At 35.9% G+C, this 9,127-nt stretch overlaps 1 non-coding gene across 1 annotated transcript; it reads left to right on the top strand.

The window, feature by feature from the left end:
• Positions 1-5,262: 5,262 nt before the first annotated feature.
• TRNAH-GUG (transfer RNA histidin (anticodon GUG)) lies at positions 5,263-5,334 on the top strand. The gene has a single exon. It is a non-coding gene; the product is annotated as a tRNA-His (tRNA).
• Positions 5,335-9,127: the final 3,793 nt, after the last annotated feature.

Here is a 9,127-nt window from a genome sequence, read left to right as displayed (position 1 = left end):
ACTTTTCAGAATTCGTAACGTTATATCTTATTTAGTTTATGTTTGTATTCTTATATTCAAGTTTATAAAATATGTTTCTCATATTTCTCGCCAATACCAATCTCAGGATAGCCAGCATTCTACGATTTATGCGAGAAATGAGTTTAAATATCTAAGTAAAATAAAATAATAATAAGATATTGCGGGTATTAAGGCCCAGCATGTTACAAGGCCCACTATCTAGTTTTTCCATTAGTTATACACTTTTGTAGAACATCGCAACAGCTCTTAAGACCTATTTCTTCTTGCATTCGAGTGAGGCATAAAGAAATTAGATTCTCATTCTTGTTTGTAGCTGACTGGTGGCAACAAGTTATGTGTGATTATTTCTGCTTTCATTATAACATTTTGCAAAGTTTAAGTTGATATGTAATCATTTTACTGTGTGTTATTAATATAATATTAAATGCACGTTATTGTGTAAACATTAAGACGTTTGGGGGTATCGTGAATCTTTCGCTAATGAGCATATTATGAGCATTCTATAAATTAAAATTGGCGCGAAGTAACGGTTAAGTTAATAAATCCCACAGTCAGAAAATGTAGTGATATCTTTATGGTACAGAATTAAAAAGACTTCTTCAACGGCTGCTTATAAGTTCACTTAATTTCGTATTACCTGAAGTCAAAAATACGGTTGGTGGTCGACTAAGATTTTATAAGATTTTTCTTATTTAAATCCTTTCAGAGTAACCGCTGCTATGTAAACGTAATTGTAAACATGTTCTCGAGTGTGATTATTTAGAGCTGACTTTCCCTGACGAACCCTATACATTACTCAGCATTTTATTGCTTGTTAGTTACAATGACTATTACACTCTTACTACGTCATACTACTTTTGACCAATAAAACGGTACGAAAGGACGTATTTCAACCAATCATGGCTGCTTATCGCACAATTTTATCGCGCCCCTAACATTTGTTTAATTTTATCGCGTCCCTAGCATTTGTTTAATTTTATCGCGTCCCTAGCATTTGTTTCTTTGTTTGCCAACATTTGAAACTGCGCTGGTCTGGACGTCAAAAAAAATATATATATAAAATTACAAACCACTCCAGTCGATGCACAGCAGTTTCAAATGTGACTCGCATTGGCATTCAAGAACAAGAATTAATAAAAGTCACTGATCATACCTATGCATCTTCTGAAATCCGATTTATAAATAAATGAAGAGCACCATTCGGAAATCCTGAATAAGTTGAAAACACCATGTAGGCCTAAATCAACGAGTTCCACTTCTATTACGCACACGTCCAATATAACATCAATTGAACCACCAACCACATTCAAATTTGAAAATTGTACATTCAATAATTATTCCTTTTAAAATTATTCATTCAGAAATCCTGAAGAAGTTGAATACACCATGTAGACCTAAATCAACGAGTTCACTTCTATTACGCACACGTCCAATATAACATCAATTGAACCACCAACCACATTCAAATTTGAAAATTGTACATTCAATAATTATTCCTTTTAAAATTATTCATTCAGAAATCCTGAAGAAGTTGAATACACCATGTAGACCTAAATCAACGAGTTCACTTCTATTACGCACACGTCCAATATAACATCAATTGAACCACCAACCACATTCAAATTTGAAAATTGTACATTCAATAATTATTCCTTTTAAAATTATTCATGTTTATTTTTTATGTCATCGTCGTTAATTAAAACTTTTCTAACACTTGTGTACAGTATATTAGTTAGGTTATGTTATAGCTTCTGCTATATGATATTATGGATAGTCACGTATCAAAGATTGTTTAATATTAAGATTTATTGAAAATCATCTGTCAAGTGACGTTGATTACTGGGATTCGGATAATTGAAGTGGAATGTTGCATTTTAATAAAAATGAAACTGAATCAACAATGCCTTCTTGACTAGTAACAGTCCACAAAGTTCAATGATGATTCCATAGTTGGCACAACTGATACCGGTAACAAGAAAACATAATCATAAAACACTACTGCCATCTAGAGTAATGTTGAGATGGTATAATAATAATAATAATAACAATAATAATAATAATAATAATAATAATAATAATAATAATAATACTTATTGTCAGAAACCAGTGTACAAGTCCTGGATATGACATCGTCAGGTTCGATAGTTGATACATTTGGAGACATTTGTATTTTCATAAGCCAATTAATATTTTATTGTATTGGAGTACTTTGTTACTTCTAATCTTTATATACTTTCTTCTAATCGTGTAATAGTCAATTAAATCCCACTCGAGTTTTGATTTTCTCTAGATAAATCAGAACCTCTAGTGAGATTACTGTTGATAAAATTAATAGCCTACATTCAATATTAAATTATAGTAGACTACTAAAAATTAAAAATTCTTCGAACGAAATTATGCCACAAACATTTTCGTCTCATTTCTATCCACGCGCTCATTTTGGAACACTCTGTTCAGTAGAGGCAATCAGAATTGATCACGGATTGAAGAAATTTAAGTTAATAAATCCCACAGGCAGAAAATATAGTGCTCTCTTTATGGTACAGAATTAAAAAGACTTCTTCAACGGCTTCTTATAAGTTCACTTAATTTCGTATTACCTGAAGTCAAAAATACGGTTGGTGGTCCACTAAGATTTTATAAGATTTTTCTTATTTAAATCTTTTCAGAGTAACCGCTGCTGTGTAAACGTAATTGTAAACATATTCTCGAGTGTGATTATTTAGAGCTGAGTTTTTTCATACTAGTGGTAGTGGTAATGGTAGAGGCTGTGTGTATTGGATACAGCAGCTGCTATTTGTTCTCTTTCTCGCAACATTTTTATAGCAAAACAAACGCTAACGGTTACAATGTGGATTGCAAATACAAATTGAAGTCGACGTTAAGTTAAGGCCTTGAAAACATATTCGTAAAACAACAAGGTGAGTCATGCTTAATTAAATTGAGAACTGCAAAACTAATAAAGCCCTAAACAAATACTAATAGATATACACAAGCGATAAAAATGAATAAATGTTGTAAAATGCCTGGTTTTGTTATGAAATAAAGCAAATGAGATTCTCGAATATAATGAGAGCTGATAATGACTAGAATGAAGTAACGAATATGTAAAATATTTGAAATGTCCTCCAGATATAAATAGTCTGGAGGACAAATAACTAATTATATATAACATCCAGGAAATCAGTCTGTGAAATGAAATCAAAACGTGGAAAATCTAGAAATTATCCTCCAGATGTAGAGTTCCTGGAGGAAAAATTACATCATCAGTGGCGAGGCACGCAGGAGCGCAAAGCCCAGCAGTCCTCGGCACTCTAAGGAGATCTTTGCAGTCCCATGTGCCTCGCCACTGATGATGTCTACCCAGTAGTAGGCGAAACGTATGGTAGCAACAGTTCCAGCAGACCACGGCCTTTAGCCCGAATAACACCAATCCCAATGACGCCGGCCGTTCTAAGAAAATTTATTAACAGCGATTAAGTAGGGGATATATAGCCACCGGCGTAGCTCAGTCGGCTAAGGCGCTTTCCTGCCTATCAGGGGTTACACTCGGGCGCGGGTTCGATTCCCGCTTGGGGTGATTATCTGTTGGGTTTTTCCGAGGTTTTCCCCAACAGTAAGGCAAATGTCAGATAATCTATGGCGAATCCTCGGCCTCATCTCGACAAATACCATCTCACTGTCACCAATCCCATCGACGCTAAATAACCTCGTAGTTGATACAGCTTTGTTAAATAGTGAAGTAAAAAAAATAAAAAAAGATAAGTAGGCCTACATAAAATTCTTACAGACTTGTCAGGACCTGTGCTGAATAAAATGTAATTCTCTTGAAGAGGGTAGCTAGTGTATAAATAATAATGCCTTATTTTTTTCTGGCAGAGTTAAGGCCGTGAGGCCTTCTCTTCCACTCAAGCAGAGGATAAAAAAGAAATGCATGATAATATAATGTTAATACAGAAGAAAGTTGTAGGTATACCTAAGACAAAATAGAAACAGAAAAATATGCGTAAGCCAGAACTTTATCGAATTTAAATACTTACTTAAACTAGAAAACAAATTAAATTGCATGATTACTTTATAAACTAGTTAAAATTGTGAATTTTAATATACAGCCTGTTTCCGAGGTGGTGTTATAAACTTTCAGTGATGATGGCGAAGGGCACATGTATCAATTTGAGATAAGGAACCCTGGTCCGGAAATGACCGAGTCGAAAGTCACAAGCAAAAATAGTTCTGTGGAAATGAAATAATTTTATTCCTCTGTACAACTTATTTACACATACTGTATTCATCTGACGTTGTTTACGTTGTCTACTTACAGTATTCCATTCAGTGCGCTGTCTGAGGGGTGGGGACAGGAAACTACACTAAAGCAATGCAGATAGCGTAATGTGTAACGGACATGGTCGGTCCTGATATGCACGTCTGTAGACATCAGTGTATGTGTACAAGTTGCAGTGTCCAGTCGATCAGTCCTAGTGAAATGGAGGAGTACACGAGAGCGGAATATGCAGATCTGATTTTCGAATACGGATGAGCCAATGGGAACAGTAGAGAAGTTCACAGATTGTATCGGGCAAGTACCCACGTAGAAGACATCCGGCTCATACCATCTTTCCACGACTGTTCCAAAAGTTAAGGAAAGGAGGGCACGTGGTGCCAAATTACAATTCCATTTCCACAGAACTATTTTTGGTTATAATTTTCGACTCTGTCATTTCCGGACCATGGTTTCTCATCTCAAATTGATACATGTACCCTTCGCCATCATCCCTGAAAGTTTAACACCACCTCGGAAACACTCTGTATAAGAAACTAATTTATTAGGTACGGGTTTACTATATGGATTTATAATGTTTACTAGTAGCGGTGATATCATCGTGTTCCTAAAGTAGTGTGCCACAATTTTGAGTTTATTTTCAGTAATATTTTTCCCCCCTTATCTGGTGCAGCATTTTTGGTTGATAGGAAGTCAACTCAATCCATGTTCTCCTCTGGCACCCCTGATTATGCCAGAACTCTTACCAGAGTCCATAGAGTACCTGAAGTAGTATAGCAGTCTAGAGCTGCTGGCAATTTGGTGGCCACTTCGGTGACGGCGAGCAAACTGGAGCAGAAAGGAGTTCATCTCCCCCTCTACCTGGTCCCCCCTCTTAAGTGTCTGAGGTTTTGTCACGTGGTTTCGTTACCCTGTTCAGTGAAAGCTTGAATTTTACATCCAGTTCCTCAAGGTCTTCTGTAGCCGTGATCGTCTAGTGGTTAGGACATTGCGTTGTGGCCGCAATAACCCAGGTTCGAATCCTGGTCACGGCACGGGACGTATTTTTGAGGATATATATTTTGTTTATTTTGCTTCCAAGTGTTAAACGTTTTGAAGGCATGGCATATACATTTACTATTAATTATTGGAATTTAAAATGAGATTTCTTGGTGATTACATGACTAAACATATTTTGTAAATTAGAGAAGGATGTCGACGGAATGTAAGAAGTGTGACAATGAATGACGTCAAACGTTACCGACACCGACACTCATAGCAAATCTGTCCGACTCTGTGAATAACATGAATGGGAATTCACGCTCAAGATTTAACTGCAAAAGCCCGATTGACTACAACGACATGTGTGTATGCCAATAGAAATGGGTATAGCCTGTAAGGTGACACTGTATCATTATAGGTTTCCTGAAGTTTAATTCTACGTTAATTGAGAGCCAGAATAATAACAGGAACAAGTAGAAGAATAAATAACGTGAACAAAAGGAAGGAACGCATGCGAACGAGGAAATGAATGTGAACAAGAAAGTGAAGAATGTGAGCAAGGAAATTAATGTGATCAATAATATGAAGAATGTGAACAAGAAGGTGAAGAATGTGAACAAGGAAATTAATGTGATCAATAATATGAAGAATGTGAACAAGAAGGTGAAGAATGTGAGCAAGGATATTAATGTGATCAATAATATGAAGAATGTGAACAAGAAGGTGAAGAATGTGAACAAGGAAATTAATGTGATCAATAATATGAAGAATGTGAACATGAAGGTGAAGAATGTGAACAAGGAAATTAATGTGATCAATAATATGAAGAATGTGAACAAGAAGGTGAAGAATGTGGACGAGGAAATTAATGTGATCAATAATATGAAGAATGTGAACAAGAAGGTGAAGAATGTGAACAAGGAAATTAATGCGATCAATAATGTGAAGAATGTGAACAAGAAGGTGAAGAATGTGAACAAGGAAATTAATGTGATCAATAATATGAAGAATGTGAACGAGAAGGTGAAGAATGTGGACGAGGAAATTAATGTGATCAATAATATGAAGAATGTGAACAAGAAGGTGAAGAATGTGAACAAGGAAATTAATGCGATCAATAATGTGAAGAATGTGAACAAGAAGGTGAAAAATGTGAACAAGGAAATTAATGTGATCAATAATATGAAGAATGTGAACAAGAAGGTGAAGAATGTGGACAAGGAAATTAATGTGATCAATAATATGAAGAATGTGAACAAGAAGGTGAAGAATGTGAACAAGAAGGTGAAGAATATGGACGCGGATGTTAATGTGTTCAATAATATGAAGAATGTGAGCAAGACGGTGAAGAATGTGGACGAGGAGATGAATGTGAGTAAGAAGGTGAAGAATGTGAACTAGGAGATGAATGTGAACAAGAAGGTAAAGAATGTGAACGAGGAAATTAATGTGATCAATAATAGGAAGAATGTGAACAAGTAGGTGAAGAATGTGAACGAGGAGATGAATGTGAATAAGAAGGTGAAGAATGTGAACGAGGAAATTAATGTGATCAATAATATGAAGAATGTTAACAAGAAGGTGAAGAATGTGAACGAGGAGATGAATGTGAATAAGAAGGTGAAGAATGTGAACAAGAAGGTGAAGAATATGGACGCGGAGATGAATGTGAGTAAGAAGGTGAAGAATGTGAACGAGGAGATCAATGTGATCAAGAAGGTGAAGAATGTGAACAAGAAGGTGAAGAATGTGGTCGAGGAGATGAATGTGAATAAGAAGGTGAAGAATGTGAACGAGGAGATGAATGTGAACAAGAAGGTGAAGAATGTGAACGAGGAAATTAATGTGATCAATAATAGGAAAAATGTGAACAAGAAGGTGAAGAATGTGAACAAGAAGGTGAAGAATGTGAACAAGAAGGTGAAGAATATGGACGCGGATATTAATGTGTTCAATAATATGAAGAATGTGAGCAAGAAGGTGAAGAATGTGAACGAGGAGATGAATGTGAATAAGAAGGTGAAGAATGTGGACGAGGAAATTAATGTGATCAATAATATGAAGAATGTGAACAAGAAGGTGAAGAATATGGACGCGGATATTAATGTGTTCAATAATATGAAGAATGTGAGCAAGAAGATGAAGAATGTGGACGAGGAGATGAATGTGAGTAAGAAGGTGAAGAATGTGAACGAGGAGATGAATGTGAATAAGAAGGTGAAGAATGTGAACGAGGAGATGATTGTGAACAAGAAGGTAAAGAATGTGAACGAGGAAATTAATGTGATCAATAATAGGAAGAATGTGAACAAGTGGGTGAAGAATGTGAACGAGAAGATGAATGTGAATAAGAAGGTGAAGAATGTGAACGAGGAAATTAATGTGATCAATAATATGAAGAATGTGAACAAGAAGGTGATGAATGTGAACGAGGAGATGAATGTGAATAAGAAGGTGAAGAATGTGAACAAGAAGGTGAAGAATATGGACGCGGATATTAATGTGTTCAATAATATGAAGAATGTGAGCAAGAAGGTGAAGAATGTGACGAGGAGATGAATGTGAGTAAGAAGGTGAAGAATGTGAACGAGGAGATGAATGTGATCAAGAAGGTGAAGAATGTGAACAAGAAGGTGAAGAATGTGGTCGAGGAGATGAATGTGAATAAGAAGGTGAAGAATGTGAACGAGGAGATGAATGTGAACAAGAAGGTGAAGAATGTGAACGAGGAAATTAATGTGATCAATAATATGAAGAATGTGAACAAGAAGGTGATGAATGTGAACGAGGAGATGAATGTGAATAAGAAGGTGAAGAATGTGAACAAGAAGGTGAAGAATATGGACGCGGATATTAATGTGTTCAATAATATGAAGAATGTGAGCAAGAAGGTGAAGAATGTGACGAGGAGATGAATGTGAGTAAGAAGGTGAAGAATGTGAACGAGGAGATGAATGTGATCAAGAAGGTGAAGAATGTGAACAAGAAGGTGAAGAATGTGGTCGAGGAGATGAATGTGAATAAGAAGGTGAAGAATGTGAACGAGGAGATGAATGTGAACAAGAAGGTGAAGAATGTGAACGAGGAGATGAATGTGAATAAGAAGGTGAAGAATGTGAACGAGGAAATTAATGTGATCAATAATAGGAAGAATGTGAACAAGAAGTTGAAGAATGTGAACGAGAAGGTGAAGAATGTGGACGAGGATATTAATGTGATCAATAATATGAAGAATGTGAGCAAGAAGGTGAAGAATGTGAACGAGGAGATGAATGTGATGAATAAAATGAAGAATTTGAACGAGAAGTAGAACAATGTGAACGAGGAGATTAATGTAATCAAGAATGTGAACAAGAAAGAGGAGAATGTGTACGAAAGGGGAAGAATGAATAATATAAGAAGGAAGATGATAATAATATGAACAATACGAAGGGGTAGAATATAATCGAGAAGGAGAAAGTAGTAAGAAGGAGCAGAAGAACGAGAAGTAACCGAAAGAGAGAGAGGAAAGGAGGGATGATGAAAATAAGGAAAACAAAAGTAGGAAGAGGAGGGTAGCGAGAGAGGAGAAGGAGAAGATGATAGTGAATGATAAAAAGCCTTACAGATGACCCCTCGCCAGAATTGAAATTATTCAAATTTCAGACTATCCGAATCCAGGAAGGTCTTTATAGACGGTTTTATCTTCCACGTGTAGCTCAGGAGATTGATCGTCAATTAAAATAGTTGTTGACGACAGTTATATTGTAGTAACCTTTATAATGCCTTTTAAAGTGCGAAGTCGTAAGCTTCGCAGAAATGAAAATCTTAATTTACAACTAGGTTGAAATGTGCACAGCTGCTTGA

This window comes from Periplaneta americana, chromosome 4 (genome assembly GCF_040183065.1).
Source record: "Periplaneta americana isolate PAMFEO1 chromosome 4, P.americana_PAMFEO1_priV1, whole genome shotgun sequence".
Taxonomy (NCBI): domain Eukaryota; kingdom Metazoa; phylum Arthropoda; class Insecta; order Blattodea; family Blattidae; genus Periplaneta; species Periplaneta americana.
Note: the sequence above shows the minus strand (reverse complement) of the source record. Positions and strands in the feature narration are given on the sequence as shown.